Source organism: Meriones unguiculatus (genome assembly GCF_030254825.1).
Source record: "Meriones unguiculatus strain TT.TT164.6M chromosome 13 unlocalized genomic scaffold, Bangor_MerUng_6.1 Chr13_unordered_Scaffold_45, whole genome shotgun sequence".
NCBI classification, from domain to species: Eukaryota; Metazoa; Chordata; class Mammalia; order Rodentia; family Muridae; genus Meriones; species Meriones unguiculatus.
The window spans coordinates 539,715-562,599 of NW_026843652.1; the positions used below are offsets into that span (position 1 = coordinate 539,715).

The 22,885-nt window shown below is 36.5% G+C and overlaps 1 long non-coding RNA gene and 1 pseudogene across 2 annotated transcripts in view; both read right to left on the reverse strand.

Moving 5' to 3' along the window:
- The window catches only part of LOC132651323 (uncharacterized), a 310,782-nt gene that overhangs the window by 240,143 nt on the left and 47,754 nt on the right, over positions 1-22,885 (reverse strand). The window lies entirely within an intron of this gene.
- LOC132651307 (single-stranded DNA-binding protein, mitochondrial-like) lies at positions 2,440-2,851 on the reverse strand (annotated as a pseudogene).

Genomic DNA, 22,885 nt, shown 5'->3' on the forward strand with positions numbered 1-22,885 from the left:
CTCCTCAGCTTTTGGGGTACAGTCACTGAATAGCAGGTATTTTTCAGGAATTGCCAAAACTCACCACAGGCATAGAGACCTGAGCGGTAATTGTGGTCTTTGTTAGTCAAGGGGGCTCTCCTCTCACCCAGAGAAGTCCTGGAGACAGCTGTCCTGCTTCTGGCTTTCTTGCTGTAAATTTAGTAAGCTGCAGCTGTAACCTGGGTACCCCATGGTTTGGTCAGTTTAGTTAGGGATAACTGGTTGTCCCTTGGAGTAGTATCTGGGGGTTGATCTTGGGGATCCCAGGCTTCTGTAGGACTGAGGTTAGAGCTCTGTGCCCCAGTACCCAAGCAATAATCCGTGGCAGCTGAGCACTGCTCTCACATGTGCAGCAGGAGGGTAGTGTCTGGAGCCTGTGAATAACCAGAAACTTTTCCAGAGCTAGGTGTCCTGAGGTAGGGCCAGATATTTCCCCCACCTTTGGGTTTTCTTTCAATAGGAAGACTCAGTCTGTGGTGTTTGACATAGTGTGTAGAATGCGTAGGCACTTGCCAATGATGGCTCCAAGCTGGTGACTGGGAAAGAATCTGAGAACTTTTCCAAGAATGTTCCTGTGTATGGTGGATGTAGTGTGTGTGGGGGGAGTTGGCTGAGTTCTCTAATCTGGGACCTGCTGTTTCCCTGCCTGTGGGGTTTTCTCCAGACAGGGAAACCCAGCCTCTAGTGTCCTGGGGCACACAGTTCTGTGATGGAGAGTAGGGCATGCAAGGCTAGCAGCTGGCAGCACACTCAGGCCTGACAGCTGTGTACCCACCGGTCTGCAGGACCTTTCCAGGGATAGACTGGGTGACCTGAGGTCAGTCCTGCTTTCTTCTTCCCTGTTTCTTTTCTAGACTGGGGCTCCCAGTCTCTGGTGCCCTGGAGAATATAATTTAGTCTGGAAAAGTTATCAGGACACAAAGTTGTATCCTGCGACCCAGGATATCTTCCAAGTTCTCGCTGAGTGACCTGAGAGTGGACCTGACTGACTCCCACACCGTGGAGTTTCCTCTCACCTGGGAAAAAGGATCTTTGTTGTTTTAGGGCCCAGAGTTCAGTCTTTTAGTTGCTGTACCAACATTGCTGTCCTACTCCTCAGACCCAATGTCCTCCTGGCACCTCCATCTTGGATTCCCCCCTTCCTCTTCCCTTTCAAATAATTTTGGTTGAAAGTCTATTTTATTAGATATTAGAATATCTACTCCTGCTTGCTTCTTGTGTCCATTTGCTTGAAAACCTTATTCCTGCTACAACATCCCAGGAACTTTCCCAGAGATTAGCTGGGTGCTCTGAGATTGGACCTGATTGTTTCCCTCATCATTGGTTTTCTTCTTACATTTGAAACACAGTCAGTTGGGACCCACAGATCCAACTATTGGACACCATGCAGTCTCTGCTACCCAGCTTATCAGACACAGTATGCAATCAGCCCAACCATCTGGGATCTATTTTTAATTATTATTGAATATGAGTATTTTGATTGTATGCATTAATATGCACCTCTTGTGTGCCTAATCCTCACAGTAGTCTGAAGATGTCTTCAGAAATCATGAACTTATAGCAATTGATAGTAGTGGGTCCCAGGTAATCACTGACAATTGAGCCCAATTATTTGAAAGAGCAGCAAGAACTCCTCACTGCTGAGCCATCTGTCCTGTTTTATGTTGCTTATTTATGATCAGCATTTACATTGTTAATATTTTCATCTTTCTATTTTTAGCTGTTTAAACATGCATTCCCTTTTAGTAAGATATCATTGAATTTACAGTTTAAGCTGGGGCAGTGCAGATTTCTGGAGAATAAATATACAACAGGAGTGAATGTATAATTCCTTGTAGAAGTTTCAGTAAAGTCCTCTGAGTTCTTTCAATATTTTGTGTTTGTTTGATTGACTTTTAGAGGAGGCTCTGTCTTACTATATAGGTCTGGCTGTCCTAGAACTCTTTGAATAGATAATGATGACATCCAGTTCAATAAGATACACCTGCGTCTGCCTCCTGAGTGATGTAATTGAAGGCATGACAGAATACACCCAGTTTGTCCACCATTTTTTGTAGTTAGTAACTGTTAATAAATTTCTCCGATCTGTACTTAGTATTGTTCATCTGTTAATTTCTCTCTCTCTGTGTCTCTGTCTCTATGTCACTGTCTCTCTATTTCACACTCTTCTCTCTGTTTGGCTTTGTTCAAATTAATTGCCATGTCTATTCCAAAGCTATATCCTCTTCAAAAAGTTCAGATATGATACAGTTAAAACTTGTTATTCCGTTTTCTTCTAAAATGACTTAGTGATAACATTAACACTTCTTTTTTAATAGAAAAGTTTTAATCTTTATTTTTAATCTATAGACTACATTATTTAGTAAGGAGGATATACAAACAATGATCAAAGAATAATCATGTGTTCTTTTCCTTTTCTTTTGTCTGGTCACTCAGAAATATGGTGTTATTGGCTATGATTATTGTTGCTTGCCACTCACATTATTTTTATCCATGTATTCACTGTAGTCCACTTTCCCTTCCACAAATATATGAGCCCCCCTCTTCACATACTGATATGCCACATCCCTGAGCCCTGGTCAAAACATAACATTCAGTACCATGTTGTCTTTTGACTGATGTTACCCATCTGTTCAGTGTCCCCTGATCAACACATCTCATTTGTTGCTATATAAAATATCATGACTGTGTTTTGTCCTTCCACTTGTATCATGACAGGGTCCTGACCTACTCACCCAAGTAACTGAAGGTGATTCATAGATTGCTCAAGAAGCCTACTAATGGCTACTTTATATTCATGTCTTACAAACTGATAAAACACAGGTTTTTGAAGCACGCCTTTGGTTTTTTTTTCAATCTAACCTTTAGGCTTTATCATCTCCCCTACTTCACATCACACACAGCACCCAACTGTATAACATTCTCACTTCTTTGTCAGAAAATAAATTGAAGAAGCAGTAGATTTATATGATTATATTGGCAATGACGTATAAATTATATTGTTGCCACTGTTTCTGTTGTACAAATGTATGGCATATTTTAGAATTCGGTGACCTTCAATGATGTGCATGTGAAATTCAGCCAAGAAGATTGGGCCTTGCTGGAACCTTCCCAGAAGCAACTCTACAAAGATGTGATGCTAGAGACCTGTGAAAACCTCACTGCTATAGGTAAGACTGCAATTTGTCTTTCACTTTTAAAATAAAGAGACAAATCTTACTTTGTTATTGATCCTCTTCTGTAATTCCAATTGAGAATGAGGAGGAATAAGGTAAATAAATCAGGCATGGTTCTAAGGGTCACAGATCATAATGATTTAAGTTTTGCCTTAATAATAACATGATGTTTCCAATAATATATATTTTCTCGTACTATATTTTAGGCTACAATTGGGATGACCATAATATTGAAGAACATTTCAAAGTTCTACAAGTAATAAAAGGTAACTTTATGTGCGTGTTGATAAAGATATAAATCTTAAATTTTAATGTATCCTGGAAGTCTGGTGTTTTTGTTTGTTTGTTTGTTTATTGGCTGCTTTTTATTTTCTGTTTTTGAAATAGATTTTTTTCTGGGTATCTGTGACTTTCTTAGACTTGCTTGTTAGACCAGCCTGACCTCAAAATCACACAGATCTGCCTGCTTCTGCCTCCACAAGTGCTGGAATTGAAGGCATGTACCAGCACACATGGCTGTGTCCTGGAAGTTTTAAAGAAAAGCAACAGTTTAAAAACAGCACTGCTTTAAGTGTACTGATGATCATTAAAATCTCATAATTCCATGTACTTCAATGTCAGGTATCTGATTTGTGTTTACAAGGCACTCCCCTAAGATAGAATAAAATAAAATAATATTGTAACAAAAATACCATTTGAATCATATGGACATTACAGCTACTGACTTGAACTGCCAATCTGTTTAGTCTCATTCTATCTACTCAGATATTGTAAAAGGTGTACACACTGAATTGGTGATCAGTATGTGTCCAAAACCTTCTAATAAGCAAAAATTACATAGTAGAACCAGTGTTACTCATTTTCGTGCAGTAACATTGTAAATTTTAGTGAAAGGAGCAGCTTATGAGAATCAAGAATATTGTTGTGGAGAAACCTTAATCCCTATATGACATGTCTATGATGAACAAAAACAAACTGTGTTAATTCAATGTGGTAATCTTTATTATTTTTGTAAATTAAACTGGTATATCATATGTCAAAATGATTCTAATACACATGAGCATAGGGTTATTGAAAGAAGCAGTGTCCCTGTCTTTCTCTAAGAACAATTGATTTGGTAGTAGTCCCCACTGTGAGTAAATTTTCTGAATGTGATAAATGGTTACTGTTAATTGGTTTTGCAACTTCACTGAGAATTCATCAGCAAACTCATATTGCTGAAAATACCCATGAATACTAGGAATTTGGAACTTCTGCTTGTCTTGGCTCACTTTGTAAATGAAGTATCATTCATACAGTACAAAAATTTGTGAATGGGATTGTTGTGGTAAAACTCTGAATTCTTACAATGCTCTTCATATATAGGAGAAAACCTCTTATAGAAAAATGATGCTATAAAAGTGATCCACATAACAAATGCTCTTACCATCACAGGGATCTTCAAAAATACCAATAATGAAGGGGAATACCGTGAATGTGAATAAAGTGATAAAACTTTAAAATTTGATTCTTCTTTACAATTAGACCAAATTATGAAATTAATTCATATAGATAAATATATTTATTTGTGTAATGAAATGACTGTGGTAAATCTTTCACATGTGCCAATTTTCTTTGCAGGCATGAAAGCAGTCATACTAGAGAGAAACCCTTTAAATGCACTCTATGTGGTAAAGCCTTCCCCTATATCACTGTTCTCCTATGGCATAAAAGAGCACACACTGGAGAGAAGTCTTACAAATGTAATCAATGTGGTAAAGCCTTTGCAAAAAGCAGTCAGCTCATACGGCATAAAATAACACATACTGGAGAGAAATCTTATGAATGTAACCAGTGTGGTAAAGCCTTTGCACAAAACAGTACTCTCTTAAGCCATAAAAGAACACACACTGGAGAGAAACCTTATGAATGTAATGAGTGTGGTAAAGCCTTTGCACAAAACAGTACTCTCTTAAGCCATAAAAGAACACACACTGGAGAGAAACCTTATGAATGTAATGAGTGTGGCAAAGCCTTTGCACAAAACAGTCATCTCATAAACCATAAAAGAACACACACTGGAGAGAAACCTTATGAATGTAATGAGTGTGGTAAAGCCTTTGCACAGAACAGTCATCTCATAAGCCATAAAAGAACACACACTGGAGAGAAACCTTATGAATGTAATGAGTGTGGCAAAGCCTTTGCAGAAAACAGTACTCTCTTAAGCCATAAAAGAACACACACTGGAGAGAAACCTTATGTCACCAGTGTGATAAAGCCTTTGCACAAAACAGTGCTCTCTTAAGCCATAAAAGAACACACACTGGAGAGAAACGTTATGAATGTAACCAGTGTGGTAAAGCCTTTGCACGAAACAGTCATCTCATAAGACATAAAAGAACACACACTGGAGAGAAACCTTATGAATGTAACCAGTGTGGTAAAGCCTTTGCACAAAACAGTCATCTCCTAAGCCATAAAAGAACACATACTGGAAAGAAACCTTATGAATATACCCAACGGGATAAAGCCTTTGCACAGCAGAGTAGTCTCCGAAAACAGGAAAAGACACACAGTGGAGAGAAGCCTTGTGAGGGTAATTAGTGTGATAAATCCTTTGCATGTATCAATCATCTTCTAAGACAACAATACATTCTGGAGGGAAACCATATGAATATAACTATGTGGCAAAGCCTTTGCACATAACATCTCCTAATACATAAAATAACACATACTGGAAAGATGTCTGAGTGTAACCAATGTGAACAAACTTTTGGACTTCAGAATAATCTCCACACTCATGAAAGAAATCCTAATGGACAGAAAGCCTGTGAGTGTTTTTAACATGGTGAAACCATTCCACATTTGTATAATCTTCATCATCATGAAAGGATTCATAATAGAGGAAAAACTTATGAATGTGTTAAAATCGTGAGGCCTTGCACAAATCCAGAGTCATCATCAACATAAAAGTATCCTTACTGGAGAGGAATTCTGTGAGTATAAGCAAGGTGGAAAGGCCGTTGTGTACTTTGGTCCACTGAGATGCAACAGAACTGTAAAACTAGCTCAATAGAAATGACCTCGCTTTTCTAAAGGGGAAAGGGGATAGGGGCAATAGGAACGGAGGGTAATCATGGGCAGAGAAGGGAGGGGGATTACTATTGGAATTTAAAGTAAATAAACTCATTTTTAAAAAGAATACAATGAATGGTGAACATCAATTACATGCAACAGTATTATATAATGTGTTTACGGAAGACTTAATGATAATCCTGATTCTCAACATTTACTATTTTCAGTTGCCTCACTTTACACAAGAAACCTTTAGTCCAGTGGATGAATATGTAGGGAATGGTGAACTAACACCAGCCAGGAAGTTCTCTGAGAGTAACACAACAGTGGTAGCCTGTAGCAGTTTCTTGGTGTACACATACCTATTGTTCCAGGGGTACTATTGAAAAACATCACAACCCACACTGAATTTTGAGATATGAGGGAGGAGGCTTTCTTTTTCATGTATGAACCTGCTTCTGGAGTAGATGTGTAACCATGTCAAGGGTGAGTTTTCTCTGCCTGACTTCATCTAGAGAGTGTCTTTAGACATTGACACCACCAACCAAATTTGACAGATAGCCTTTGACACAGATCCCTGTTAACTCTCCCCTCCCTTCAAATATAGGATAATTTGGTTCTGTGTTCTTGATGTTCTTATTTATATAATAGGAATGTGTTGTTTAATGCAAATCGAGCAGCCTTGAATTGCCTAGTATTAAACAATTATCTACACCTATGCTTGGAGCATCCCAGGCACTCCTAAAGGGATATAAGCCTCTGTTTTCTGTTTTCTGGAATTAAAGTTGAACTTACTTTCTGAGATGGTTCCCAGAGTGGCTGATCACTGTTATGCTTGTGGGCTTTCCAAGCTTTATACCTCATCTTCTACCCCTCATGCCTTCCTGGGCTGGTGGGAAACAGCCCTCCAGGCAGCAAGAGAATCACATTCTCTGAAATACTTGTGATAAAATGTTTCAGACTTCATAGCATTTCAAAGTTTGCATTTCTGGATGTGAAATGGTCAATCAAACAGTGTCATGGGGTGGGACTTTTTAAAATGAGTTATACTTAGTGTTTTTTTCATGGTAAGTTTGCATGCAAGCTTCATGGTAGGAAATTTTCTGAGGTGAGTATAGTGGCCCATGGAAAAGAAATAAGAGCAGAAATTTTATTTCTCTGTTTTTAATAGCTGAGTACTGTTCTGATGATATATGGGTGGATGGCAGAGGAGAGGAATTCCTCTTTTGAGTGGTCTAGGGAAAAGGCATGGGGGAAGATGGAGGGAGGGTGGGACCATTAGGAGTTGAGGGAGTGACCTTCAATCAGCATACATAATGAATAAATTGTGAAAAATAAAAACAATTAATAAAATAAAACATAGTAAGAAAAACAAAACAAAAAACAAAAATTTGAGTCCAGTTTGGGTAACCGCCCTCCCTTGAAAAAATGAAAGAAGATATATACAAAGAAAAGAAAAACAGAATCTTTGTTTTGCCACCTTTCTTTCATGTAGTCTCACTTGAAGATCATTATCCAATGGAGACCATGGTTCTCTCTCTGAAGTTTAAGTTACCATAGAAGTAGGATTCAAACCTTGAACTAATGGCAGAGGTTCCTAGTTAACATATCATATCAAACCTAACTGCCATTTTCTCCCAGTAATCCTTCAGTCCTTCCATGTTATCTGATCCTCCAGGGTAGTACAGCCCATGCAATACCCTGAATTCTTCCCAGGGCCTGAGCTAACCTCACTTCCCCCTCACCCACCTACAGGCAAACTATTTTGGCTACCTGCCCCTGTCAAGAACCATGCAGTAGCAACAGCAAAACAGCTGTAGAACTCATGGAATGTGGCTCCCCTGTTAGCATACTCACGATGAGTTTGTCTCAGAGAAGCATAATCCCAAGAACTGATATTCTGGAGGATTTTGTGTTCTTATGTAGCATATCTCTGCATGTTGCCGTTATGATGTCCATAATCCTTATAACATGAGTTGTATGAAAACTCTAAGAAGCCTTCTAGCTCATCACTGGGCAATATCACTGACATTTATAATTAACAATGCTTGATCTCTTTTCACATGTTTACTGGAGCAGATTAATGAATTAACCACTGCCCTTGAAAGGAGCCATAGATGTAGATTGTTAGCAATCACCATTATACTTAGAAAGAATTTGGAAAAATAGATTGTTTAACAAGGTCAGGGAAGATGTTTTTGCTAATGGCTCTGATGTAAAAAATCTTAGAGAACAATTTAAAGTTAAGAAAAGTACACTATTAATAGTAAATCCAGGGATGTTTTAAGGTTGATGAGCCAAAACAATAGCCCAAGGTAACATTGGTTGTCTGGGCACCTTCAAACTGGGTCTAAAACTTAGACAGCAGGTGATTCCCCTATACTTGTTTTACCCCTCAGCTTATTGATATGATTTAATAAAAATGATTAATGAGTAGATGCACACCCCTTTAAGATTTAAAGTACAGGTGCCAGTACCATGCCATTTTTTTGTTACTTTTACTCTATAGTAGTACTTGAGATGTGGGATGAAGATACCTCCAGAAAATCTTTTATTGTACAGGCATGTTTTTATCAATTCTGCGTTTTTTGTTTTTCCATATGAAACTGATAATTGTTCTTTCAAGGTCTGTAAAGAGTTGTGTTGGTACTTTGATTGGAATTGCATCGAATCTGTAGATTACTTTTGATAGAGTAGCCATTTTTACTATGTTAATCCTACCAATCTTGGTACATGGGAGATATTGTGATATCTTCCTTGAAGTTCTTTTTTTCATACAAGTTCTTCATTTGCTTGATTAGAGTCACACCAAGGTACTTTATGTTATTTGTGTTTTTTGTGAAAGGGTTTTGTTTCTCTAACTTCCTTCTGAGCCCATTTGTTTTTTGTGTACAGGAGGACTTCACATTTTTTAAAATTTAATTTTGTATCCAGTCATTTTGATGAAGTTGTTTATCAGCTGTAGGAGTTCCCTGGTTGAATTTTTAGTGTTATTCATATGTACTATCACATCATCTGCAACACAAGCTGGACTGGATGTGGAGAAAAGTGAATCATCCATTGTTGGTGGGAATGTAAACTTGTACAACCACTTTGGAAATCAATCTGGTGCTTTCTCAGAAAATTATGAATAGTGTTACTAGAATATTCAGTTATACCAACCCTGGGCATATATTCAGAAGATTATCAACCATACAACAAGGACATTTGCTCAACTATACTCATAACAGCTTTATTGACAATAGCCAGAATCTGGAAACGACCTAGATGTCCCAAAACTGAGGAATGGACACAAAAATTGTGGCATTCATACAATGCAATACTATTCACCAATTAAAAACAAGGAAATCAGGAGGCAAATGGATGCAACTAAATAAGATCACTCTGAGTGAGGTATCCAGAAACAGAAAGACACTCATGGTATATACTCACTTATATGTGGATATTAGTCATATAATATAGGATTAAAATACTAAAATCTATAGTCCTAAAGGATCAAAGCAACAGGAAGAAACCTATGGAAGATGCTTAATCCTCATTTAGAAAGGCAAATGGGATAGATATCAGTAATGGGAGAAGACAGGGAACAGGGCAGGAACCTACCACAGAGGGCCTCTGAAAGAATCTACCTAGCAAGGTACTGAAGCAGATGGTTAGACACAGAGCCAAACTTTGGGCAGAGAGCATGGACTAATATGGAGGATTCAGGAGATAGAAAGACCTGAATGAGAGAGGCACTCCAAAGGAGGCCAATTGAGCTAAAAATTTTGGGCCATGGGAGTCCTGTTTCAATGAAGGACCATTCATGAAAAACACCTAGAACCCCTGCTCAGAGGGGTAGCTCATAAGTATCTCAGTTTCCATGTGAGTTCCCTATTAACAGTGGCTGTCTCTGATAGGAACCCAGTGGCAGGCTCCTTGATCACCTACTCCTGGAAGGTGCAGCCTTGCCAGGGCACAGAGGAAGAAGGTACAGTCATTCTTGGTAAGATTTGATAAGATAAGCTAGGATAAGGTAGTAGGGAAGTAGGACTTCCCCTATCAGTGGACTAGGAGAGGGGCATAGGGGTAGAAGAGGGAGGTAGGTTATAATTGGAAGATGAGGGAGGGGCTTACAGCCAGAAAACAAAGTGAATAAATTGTAATAATCAATAAAAAATTAAAAAATGAGGTTTTTTTTCCTGAAATGGCTGGACTCAGGCAACTGTCTCTTAAAAACAACTAAAAAGAATAGTACTTCATCTCTTCACATTTTCCATTTTCCTGTAATACTATATATAATAAATATCCTTGATAAAATTCAGTGGTTTGTTATATATACCTAGTATTATAATATTATAAAATATTTTACAAATCAAATTTTGATATGTTAAGTGTGTAAAAATAGTTTATGAAAAAGTGCCTTGAATTTTCAAAAGAGCAAAGAATGATTACTCAAAACTCAGGAGGGTGAAAATGGAAGGAAAATCGATGGAAGAATAAATAATATATAAATAAATTAATATCTCTTACACAGTAATTATAACATTTTTGTTATGGAGATTTAAAAAATATACACAGAATATTTCTCAAGTAAACAATGTAAGCTATTAATAGCTCTTATGCACACACCCTGAAGTATTACTTTATGTTATTCCTCTTGTCACTGAAATGTGTTCTTTGACAAGTCATGTCACTACACTCTGATGTTCAGGCTCTAATACTGACTATTCAGTTCTTATTTCAGAGTACTGACTTCTTTTAGCCCAATTAGTACTGAAGTCAGACAATGTTTGATTTCTGTGTCTAGCACAGATCATAAGTTTTGATGATACATTTTAAGTTTATCCACAATTTCAAAGTAAAATGATTGCCTTTCTTGAAATGTTAAATGTTCTCTCTCGCTCTCTCACATACACATACACACATGCACACACATGCATGATACATGTAATAGCAGTTATTGGCACCCCAAGACTTGAAATTGAAAGAGCCAAAAGAGGGATATATGAGAGATTTTGTAGGGAGGGCAGAGAAATGAGAAATAATGTGATTATATTAAAAATTCTCAAAAAACAAATGTGCATATTTTCCATGAATAAAAAATTGAATAATATTATATTTTGCACTCATGTGATTCAGGACAATCAAGTCCATTCTATCTTAGCACATGGTAAGCTTTGCTTCAGTAAACATAAGTGTAGATGTGTGCTGGACCTGCCCAAGTCATCTGTTGTTTTCATATGGATAATGGTGGAACTCATTCAGTGTGTACAGTACATACTCTCTTTTAAATTGACTCAAGAATTTTAGTATTTGTTTGTGTGAACATTATAAAATAAAGTTCCACTAAACTTCTTTTTTGGTCCACTTTCTTCTACTGTCCTTTTACACAGAGATGCTGTCCAGCCTGGATGATAAAGAGTGTTCAGTAAATGCAGCAGAAGAATGGACATTGTTGTCTAGTCCATTCTGTTAGTTCCTGTCTTTCTATTGGAGAATTGAACATCCAAGTTGAGAGATTTCAATGAGCGATGTTTATTATTTCCCTTTATTTTGTAGTTATGGTGTGGGGTTTTTGCCTTCTGATTTGATGCTTGGGATTATTCATTCTTTTTGTTGTCTTGGGTATGGTTAACACTTTAGATTGGAGTGTTCCATTGATTGGCTTCTGTAGTGAAGTTTTACAGAGATATTGCTCATATTTGGTTTTATTATGCAATATATCTTTATTCATCATTTATTATTTAAAGTTTACTGGATATAGGAATAGGGGTCCCTTAAAGATTATATATAATTTGTTTCAGACAGTCTAGGTTTAGAATCTCTCTTGAGAGTATAAGAGTTACTCTAAAGAGCCTGAATTTATATGCAACTTAATATTTTCAACTTGCAACTTTTAATATCCCTTCTTTAACATACTTTTCTTTACATTTAATGTTTTGATTTTATGTGCTGAGCACAATTTCTTTTCTGTTGTTGTTCTATATACTTTTTGTACTTTTATAGGCTACCCCTTCTTCATTAGGCTAAGGATACATTCTTCTATTATTTTGCTGAAAATATTTTCTAGGATTTTGATGTGAGTTTTGTCTTCTTTTTCTATTTTTATTATTTATAAATTACTTTTTTGCACTTTTTAGATTTTCTGGATCTTTTATGCATAGCTATTTAACATTTCTTTTGACACAATTTTTCTTCTTCTTCTTCTTCTTCTTCTTCTTCTTCTTCTTCTTCTTCTTCTTCATCTTCTCATCTTCTCCTCCTCCTGCTTTTCTTCTTTCTCCGAATCTTCCTTCTTCTTTTTCTTTCTCTTCATTCTTCTCCTTCTCCTTTTTTTCTTTTAAAAATAGTCACTTTACTTATATGTTCATCCGGATTAAAGTTTTCCCTTCCTCTAATCCTGGCAACTCTTTCCCATCTCCCCTTCTATCCTGTCTAAATTCACCCTCATATTAAAAAAAGGAGGGATATAATTTATAATAAGAAAATAAAATAGCAAAAAAGAAAAAGCAAACACATCTGAGTAGGAAAAAAAAAGAGACCAAGTTGGGAAATGATGCAGACTTGTTCATACATGCAGAAATCTCATAAAATATTAAACTTGAAACAATGGTATACACACAGAGGACATGTAGCTTTAAAAATAGGGAAAAAATCTTTAGCCAATTAAAATGAGAACTATGATAAAAACATTTTAAATGAATGCCAGAATTCTAGTACATAAGAATCCAAACTTGCCAGTGAGGGAAATTTTTGGCCATCTACCTTTTGGAATGTACTCTTAAATGTACAATTAAGAGTAGTCCCTTGGATAAAATGAGTGTCCCTTGGAGAAAACTACATTTTTATTTGCAAGCACTTATCAATTAGAGATAGGGCTAGGGACAGAACACTAAAGCCTTGTGCATTCTGCCTCAGTCTATCACAGTTTATCTATTCTTCAGTCCTCTTAATTTATAGTGCTTTGTTCTTTGATATGCTCTATCCTTTCTGGCTCTTACACTCTTCTGGCTGAATTACTGAAGAGCCTGGAGGGCATATTCTGAGGTCTCTGACAAACTGTCTACTTTCTCTATGGGTCTCTGAATTTGTTTCCATCAGCTGCAGGAGGAAGCTTCTTTGATGATGGATGAACAAGATGCTGGTCTGTGAGTATAGCAGAATGGTGACAAAGGTCATTTTATTACTTTTAGTAGAGCATAGTATTTGCTTTTTCCCTACAACCCTGCGCTATGTAATTTCTTTTTCTTGATCAATAATCCAGTGTCAGGTGTGGATTGCATCATGTGAAGTGTGCTTCAAGTCAAACTATAGATTGGTTATTTACTCCTATAACTCTTGCACTAATATGTCTTACAGGTAGGACATTGTTATAGTTCAAAAGTTTGGTAGCTAGGTTAGTGTTTATATTTCTCATCTTGTAGTTGCAGAGTACTCCCTATATCAAAGTTGCTAGAATGTAAGTGTGAAGGTTCTATGTAGGCACAAGCTCTATTTATCTATGTTCCATGTAAGTGTAAGTGTTGTCTTCAGCAATACGGCATTGCAGTCAATTTATGGAGAGCAGCCTATTGTCTTGGCAAAATCCTGTATTGTTTTGGCATTACAATCACACTACTTTGGCCAATACCTCAGTTAAATATAGACTATTACCAGTACTGGATGCTTTACTTAGTGACAAGAGATTTCCAGTTGGGACTTTCTTCTTGTGTGGTGATTTCATTTATATTGGCTTCTTATATGTATATATTTTAGATATTTTAGAAAGTTTCTATTGCAGTAGGTTTCCACTGTACTAAACAAATGACCCTTAATTTTACCTGTTCTTCCTCATGTTACCTTTTCATTGCCCTCTTCCTTTCCCAATGCCCTTCAATTCTATCCTTTTAGCCCACCTTCCATTTATTCTATGTATTTTATTTCCCTTTCCTATGGAAACACCTCTGCCTCCCCTAACTTCCAGTTCTTAATCTGTATGTATCCCCTGTGGTATTATGTTCAGTTGCTTCCATATCAGACATCTTGAAACTAATATATATGTAAAGCAAATACATACCCTATTTCTCTTTTGGGGTCTAGGTTCTCTCAGTCTCAGTTACCTGCAAATCTGCATTTACCTTCATGTTTCATGATTTGATTTTTTAAATGTCTGAGTAATATTTGATTATGTAAATGCATTAGTACTATAGCAAATAAATATAACTATAACAAAGAAATAGAAATACAGACTGGAAAGCAAGAAATACACATTGGAAAAAACAGATAAAATCTTCATAAATGGTGCTGAACAAACTAGATGTCTATATGTAGAAACATGGAAATAGATGCTTATTTTCACTCAAAAGTCACCTCCAAATGGATTAAAACCTCACCAAAGTGTATATACAGTTAAAGTCTCAAAGTCAGCACAGCTATTTGACCAAAGATCCAGCATAGCTGAGTTGCATGTTACAATAGCCTTCATACTATCTTTCAGGCTTGGTCTTGATCTCCACTTGCTACATGCTTAGAGGGTTTTCAATACATGTACAACCTGGGGCCATTGGAGCAATGGGAAATTTTTTCATGAATCATTTATGCCTTCACCTTGGAGTACTGCTTCTAAGCTTCCCCAGAAAAATCCTGAGCATACTGCTCCTCTCATTTTTAGGAGAAATATCAATTATCTGGCCCTACAAGAATGTCTTTCTCATGGAAGTTTTTACTCACATAAATATGGCAGAAAACTCCTTATGAGACTTCATCTCCAAGATAGTCTTGCAAAACCTACCCCTGTGCTTCCTCAAGAAAAAAATAATCAGAACAACATACTCTTAAAAAGGCAAACAAAGTTTCTAGAGCTAAGAGAGTTGATAGTATTTGAGATTAATTACCTTGTACTGCTGTATCTTCAGATGATTACTTGGCATATAAGATTAGGAGTTACATATGGTATGCCCTCAATGATTAGATAAACATGTGAATGAATGGCTAGAGACATCATCACCTTACAGTAGGGTCTATAATGATGGACAAAGAATGTTTTATAAAAATGATTTTTAAGGTGAGGTATTAGGGCCTCCTTTTCCTAGAAATATCAGCTTTCACAGTATCACTGTGGTGTTGTATGACCAAAATAATGAAAGAATACTTAAATTTAGCACATAAGTAAATTCTACAAAGATAGGAGGTATAGACATTGAATTATGCCAGTAATGGAATAATAACTGTTGCTGCTTTGGACTAAATGGTTTTTCTAGAGGCTGTCCATTAAAATTTGATAATATACCTTTTGGGACAAAGCAATATGCCCAGGCTGGCTTGAAGATTTTCTATCTATTGCCATTGAATCTGATAATGCTTCCAACCTGAGAATGTGCTTTCAGGCTGTGGCAAATATGCCTTAGGATTCTCAAAAATGTCACGTTATGGGATTGATGAAGAAAAATGATAGTGAAAGATAAAGTTTATCAATGATGACTAAATTTTTAACTAAGAGACAATTGAAACACCTGTCTGGGGACAAAAAGGATATAATCTATGTTTTAGAACAATGTGAATCTTTTATTATTGTACTCTGTCTAAATAAAGAAGTACTCTGACTGCCAGTGAGTCGAGACTCTGTTTCCTTGGACAACAATGTCTGACTCATCTCTGTCCCACCTTATCCTTCCCTCCTCTCTGGAAACTATCAACTGCTGAGGCTGGTCTCCAATCTTTCAGGACAATCTTTCTTTTCTTTCACAGTAGGCTGAATACTCACAACTGAAGTCCTAGAGCTACATGCTTCAGAGTAGATAGGACACGTGATATCTCTTTTCTAGATTTGAGTTACCTAAACCAACATCATCATTTATATTTCTATCTACTTATGTGCATACCATTTCACTTATCTATATCAGTTGAAGGATATTTAGGTGTTCCCATTTTATACCTATTGTGAACAGAATAGCAATGAGCATGGTTGAGAAAATATTTTTGAAGGAGTATATTGATTCCATTGTGCATATGTCAAGGAAAGTTATAAGTGGTTCATATGGTAGATTTATTTTCATCATGTTGAGAATTCTGCACACTGATTTCCGCTGTGGATGTACAATTTTGCAAGCTCCCTTTGCCAGAGGTCCAGGTTTTTGCCTGTCCAACAGAAGATGTCAACTATCAACTTAATTCCTGTTGTTGATCTCCTTGTGTGACTCCTGACCCTTTTAGGTCCTTCTATCTCCCACTTCTCCAATAAGACTTTTTGTGTTCTATACAAAATTTTGCTGTGGGTCTCTCCATCTGCTTCAATCACCTGTTAAGTGGAGTCACTTAGTGTACATCCGTGGAAGGCTCCTATCCTGTTCTCTCTCTTCTATGGGTTCTGGTGTCTATCCTATTTTCTTTTCTGAATAAGAATTAAGCATCTTCCCTATGTTTCTCCTTCTACTTTAGCTTTAAAAAGTCTGTAGATTTTAGTATGTCCAATCTATATTGTATGGGTAATGTCCACTTATAAGTGAATATATACCATACATGTATTTCTGCTTCTGGAATATATCATTCAGGGTGATCTTTTTTAGTTCCATCCATTTGCCTGCAAATTTCATGATTTTCTTATTTTTAATACCTGAGTAGTATTTCATTGTGTAAATTACCACAATTTCTGTATCCATTCCCCCACTGAGGGACATCAAGTGTGATTCCAGATTCTGGCTATTATGAATAAAGCTGTTATTGTCATAATTGAGCAAATGCCTTTCTTGTATGGTTAATCATCTTTCTGATATATGTCTAGGAGGTGTTTAGCTGGGTCTTGGGGTAGCAGTATTCCAAGTTTTCTGAGAAAGCGCCAGACTGTTTTCCAAAGTGGTTGTACAAGTTTACATTCTACCAGCAATGGAGGAAGGTTCTCCTTTCTGCACATCCTCTCCAGCATGTGTTGTCCCTTGAGTTTTTGATCTTAGCCATTCTGATGTGTGTGAGGTGGAGTCTCAGAGTTGTTTTTTCATTTCTCAGATTTTTAAGGATATTGAGCATTTTAAGTGTTTCTACACCATTCAATATTACTCTGTTGAGAATTTCTGTTTAGCTCTGAACCCGATTTTAAATTGGATTATTTGATTTGTTGGGTTATTTATATATTCTGGATATTAGCCTTCTGTCAGATGTAGAGTTGGTGAAGATCCTTTCCCAGTCTGTAAGCCATCATTTTGTTCTGCTGACAGTGTCCATTGCTTTAGAGAAGCTTTTAAGTTTCATGAAATTCCATTTATTGATTGTTGATCTTAGAGCCTGTGCTGCTGGTGTTCTGTTCAGAAAGTTGTCTTCTGTGCCAATGTGTTCAAGCCTCTCCCTCACTTTTTTAAAATAACAGATTAAGAGTGTTAATTTTAGGTTGAGGTATTTGATCCACTTTTGTGCAGGGTGATAAGTATGGATCTATTTGTATCTTTCTATATGTGGACATCCAGTTAGACAAGCAACATCGGTTGAAAATCTTTTTTTTTTTTCCATTGAATAGTTTTGGCTTCTTTGTCAAAAATCAGGCATTGTAGGTGTGTGGGTTTATTTCTGGGTCTTTGATTCAATTCCACTGATCCACCTGTATGTTTCTATGCCAGTACCAAACCATTTTTATTGTTTCTCTGTAGTTAGTACAGCTTGAGATCCAGGATGGAGATACCTCAAGAAGTATTTAATTATACTGGATTCTTTAACTATTCTGGCTTTTTTTGTGTTTTTATGTGATGTTGAGAATTGTTCTTTCAAGGTTTGTAAACAATTGTGTTGGTATTTTGATGGAAATTTGCATTGAATCTCTACATTTCTTTTGGTAGGATGGCCATTTTGCTGTTATTCCTACTGATCCATGAGTATGGGAGATCATTCCATTTTATGATATCTTCTTCAATTTCTTTCTTCAAAGACTTGAAGTTTTTTATACAGGTTTCTCACTTGCTTGGTTAGAGTCACACCAGTGCACTATATGTTATTTGTGGATATTGCAAGGTTGTTGTTTTTTTTCCTAATTTATTTCTCAGCCCTCTTGTCTTTTATATACAAGATGGTTTCAGATATTTTTTAGTAACGTTATATCCAGCCACTTTGCTGAAGGTGTTTATCAGCTATAGTAGTTCTCTGGTAGAATTTTTAGGGTCACTCATGTATACTGTTATATCATCTGTGAATAGTGATACTTTGACTTCTTCCATTCTGCTTTGTATCCCCTTAGTTTCCTTTAGTTTTTTTTTTTTTACTGCTCTAGCTAGAACTTCCAGTACTATGTTGAAGAGAAAGGAGAGAGTGACCAAACTTGACTTGTCTCTGATTTCAGTGGGATTGATTTAAATTGCTTTTCATTTAGTTTGATGTTTCCTATAGGCTTGTTGTATATTATCTTTACTGTGTTTAGGCATGTGCCTTTTATCTCTGATATCTCCAAGACTTTCAATATTAATTGAGCTTGGATTTTATTAAATACTTTTCAGCACCTATTGAGATGATCATGTGTTTTTTCTTTTTCAGTTTGTTTATGTGGTGGATTACACTGATGGTTTTCCATATATTGTATCTCCCCTGCATGACTAGGATGAAGCCACTTGGTCATGGTAGATGAGATCTTTGATGTTTTCTTGGATTCATTTTGTGAGTATTTTATTAAGTGTTTTTGTTTCAATATTCATAAGAGAGAATGTTCTGAAATTATCTTTCTTAGTGTATCCCTGCCTTTTAGTTAGCTTTTGTGAGATTTAGGTATCAAGGTGAATGTGGCCTCATAGAATGAGTTTGGTAATGTTCCTTCTTTTTTGGTTTTGTGAAATAGTTTGGAGAGTATTGGCGTCACCTCTTCTTTTAAGGTCTGGAAGATTCTGCTCTAAACCCATCATGCCCTCGGCTTTGTTTGGTAGGGAGACTTTTGATGAATGTTTCAAAAGGACATGTAGGTCTGTTAATTTAGTTACCTGATCCAGATTCAACTTTGATTACTGGAATCTAGCAAGAAAATATTCCATTTCATTTAAATTTTCAAGTTTTGTGGCATATAGAGTTTTAAGGTGAAATGTAATGATTCTTTGATTTTCCTCAGTGTCTGTAATTATACCCCCTTTTATTTTCTGATTTTGCTGATTTGTATAGTGTCTCCTTGTGTTTTAGTTAGTTATGCTAAAGGTTTGTCTATCTATCATTTTCTCCAAGAACCAGCTCTTGCTTTTGTTTCTTCTTTGAATTGTTTTCTTTGTTTCTAATTTATTGATTTCTGCCCTAACTTTGATTATTTCTAGCCATCTACTCCTCTTGTGTATTTCTGCTTCCTTTTGACTAGGTTTTTCACGTGTGTTGTTATGTTGATTTGAGATGCCTCAGATTTCTTTATGAAGGCACTTAGTTCTATGAACTTTCCTCTCAGACTTAATTTCGTTATGTCTCATTAGTTTGGGTAAGTTGTGCCTTCATTTTTGTTAAATTCTAGAAAGTCTAATTAGTTTATTTTTTCCATAATCCAGCTGTCATTGAGTAGAGTTCACTTTCCATGCATATGCAGGCTGTTTACTATTTTTGTTACTATTAAGGTCTATCTTTAGACCATGTTTTTCTAATATGATACAAGGGATTATATTGGTATAATGTTTTTTTTTTGGATGTATACAATTTACCCTTGTTCATTCAAATGCTGATTTCTCTATTCCGCTGCCTGGTTTCAATGCAAATATTGCATTGTGATGCTTTTTCTAAGCATCACCTGTCTCAGGTTTGCATAAACATGCCACCATTTGTTCTCTATATTGTCAATTAAAACAACCAGCCCCAATACTGAATAATGGAGAGGATAAGGTGAGACATCCTGGTCCAGAGTGGGAGGAAGAGAAAGGAGACAGGAGAGGAGAGGAGGAGAATCTGCAGGAGAGGGCTTGGCACCACATGCAGAAATTAACTGGAACTAAAATATCACAAAAAGCAAGTATGATGGGTGAATCTGAATCCTAGGAATCTCTGCGGGCTTGGAGGTTTAGGATGGAGTAACTGTTAGCCAACATTGTGCTCTAGGTTAATTAATTAAATCCTAGTCTCTGTGTGGTGATTTGGTTATACAGCTGTTTAGGAATAACCACTGCTTAACCAAAAGATTTATCAATAGTAAATATTAATAATCTACAACAAATGGCACTCAACTAATCTAAGTATCCACACCCTTTAAATCCTACTTTAATTTAATTTGGTGGGGGAGAGGAATAAGCTCTCAGTGATACAACCCAAACTTTAAACCTAAAAACTCCCAGATAAATTACTGGCTCTTTAAAAGAGACTCTTAAACATGCCTCAGAACAAAAGACAGCCTACTGTGGGCAGACCTGAGACTGAACAAAACTGGTTGCAACTACAGTCTAACAGGATGAGAGATAAAACAGACTTCTTTGAGCTTGGATGATAATCTCTTCTACAGTTTTAAGACAGAAATAAAGGAAAGTTTAGAAATTATGACCATGGTTACATTCATATTCCTCAATTTAACTTTAAAAATTGATTTAGCCTTTTATGTGTTCTCAAAGGCAAAGGCTTTCGAAAAGATACTGGAACAACACAAAGAACAAGTAGAACAATATGAAGAAAAAAATGAAGGTTGGAAACAGGACATAAAACGAGATACAAAAACTTACAGAACATGATAAACAACAGGAAAAGAGGGCAGAGGTTTTAGAAAATATACTGGAAAACACAAAGAACAAGTAGAACAATATAAAGAAAAAATTAAAAGTTAGAAGCAAGGCATAAAACAAGACATTCCAGAGATTATTGAACAAAACAAAAAATAGAGAGATGGGTGTAAAATATGGGTACAGACCTTAAAAAAAGAGTTTAGAATACTAAGTAATACTCAGGCAGACGCAAAAGATAATAATATAGAAAGCCAAACAAAGTTGGTTAGAAAACAAATGTTAGCTTATCCAGTCAGTGTACAACAGAGACCAGCAGATGATTACCCACAGGATTACCATGAGGCTGAATGGCACCCTGTGGAAGTGCTAGACCTGAGAAAGTTTAAAGAGAGTGTCACCAATTTTGGAATGCATTCACCATTTGTTAAACAAATGCTGACTTCCTGGCCAATCAGTATAGTAATCCCAAAGGACTGGGAGGATATGGCAAAGACAATAAAAGAACCTGAGCCATATTTACAATGGCTATCATGGTGAAGAGAAGAGGCTAGAGAGATAGCATACAAAATAGAGCCAGGGCTGTTGGTATTTTTAAGGAATGGCTGCTTGGTGATGGCCAATAGGCTCACACAGAGATACGAGCTGTATATAATGAAGAAACCTTAGTATTATGTCACCTAGCAGCCTTAAATACCTGGGACAAGGTTAAGGGATCAGGAAAAAGGCTTGAGCCATTCTCTCAGGTCATACAAGCTCCAAGTGAAACATTCACTAATGTTTTGCAAAGCTGGGGATACAAGTATATCAGATCCACTAGCTAGAAAAGCACTAATAGAACCTTTAGCTTTTGAAAATGCAAAGATTTTGATTGTAAAGAGGTAATACGGCCATTAAAAGCAAGGTGTGCACAAATAGACGAATGTGTTATAAATAGGATTGACATCAGACCTCAATTTGACCTTGATAGGAGAAGCTACCCCTAAAAACATTGGGAAATGTCTTAATTTTGATGAGCAAGGTTGCTGCAAATGGAGTTACCAGGAAAAACAAAATAATTCAAAAAGGGAGCCTATACGTCCTAGAATATGCAGAAGATGTGCAAGGGTTGACATCGGATAAGTGAATATAGAGCACAGATAAATGGGGTAATTCTTTATCAAAAAATGCCTGAAGGGGCCTGTCTCAAGCCCCAATACAGGACAGGGATACTCCTCCACAAGAAAGATAAACACCACTGCTCTGGGAATAAACATTAAAAATTTCAACAGTGAGGCCAGGGTAGGTTTTATAGGTAAATAAATAAAAAAAAGGAAGGGAAGGGAACAAAAAAGCAAATATATTGGCAAACCTCTATAAATGATCATAGGGCAAAGTTAAAGATAATTTTAAATAGTATTGAAATTGAATGTGTGGTGGATACTGGGACTGATGTCACAATTATTACTTGTAAATCCTGGCCTCCAAATTGGCCACTTCAGGAGGTGGATATTCAATTCCAAGGAGTTGGGACTTTATCTAAAGTGAAACAAAGTGTTAGATGGTTTAAATGTACAAAACCAGAAGGTCAAATAAGAAAACTAAGACCATATGTGGCTGAGATAGCCATAAACTTATGGAGAAGAGATGTGTTACAATAATGGAAGACCCACATTAACATCCCCCCATGTTATGAGGCAAAAAACAGGTAATACTCCTGATAAAGAAGCTAAAATTATTTTAAAATGCCATCAAAAACAGTTTCAGACTGTCCAGGCTGTCCATAAACAAAATACAGCAGAGGCCATTTTTTCAACTGCCTGTTGGAAAGCCACTGCTGATAAAATTCCCACAGCCTTACCACTAAGGTGGTTGGAAAACCAACCTATTTGTATTGAACAATGGTCTATGAGTAAAGAAAAATTACTGGCACTAGAACAGCTAGTCCTGGAACAACTGGAGGCTCAGCATATAGAGGAGTCCAACAACCCTTGGAATTCTCTGGTATTTGTCATCAAGAAGAAATCTGGCAAATGGAAGATGTTAACAGAT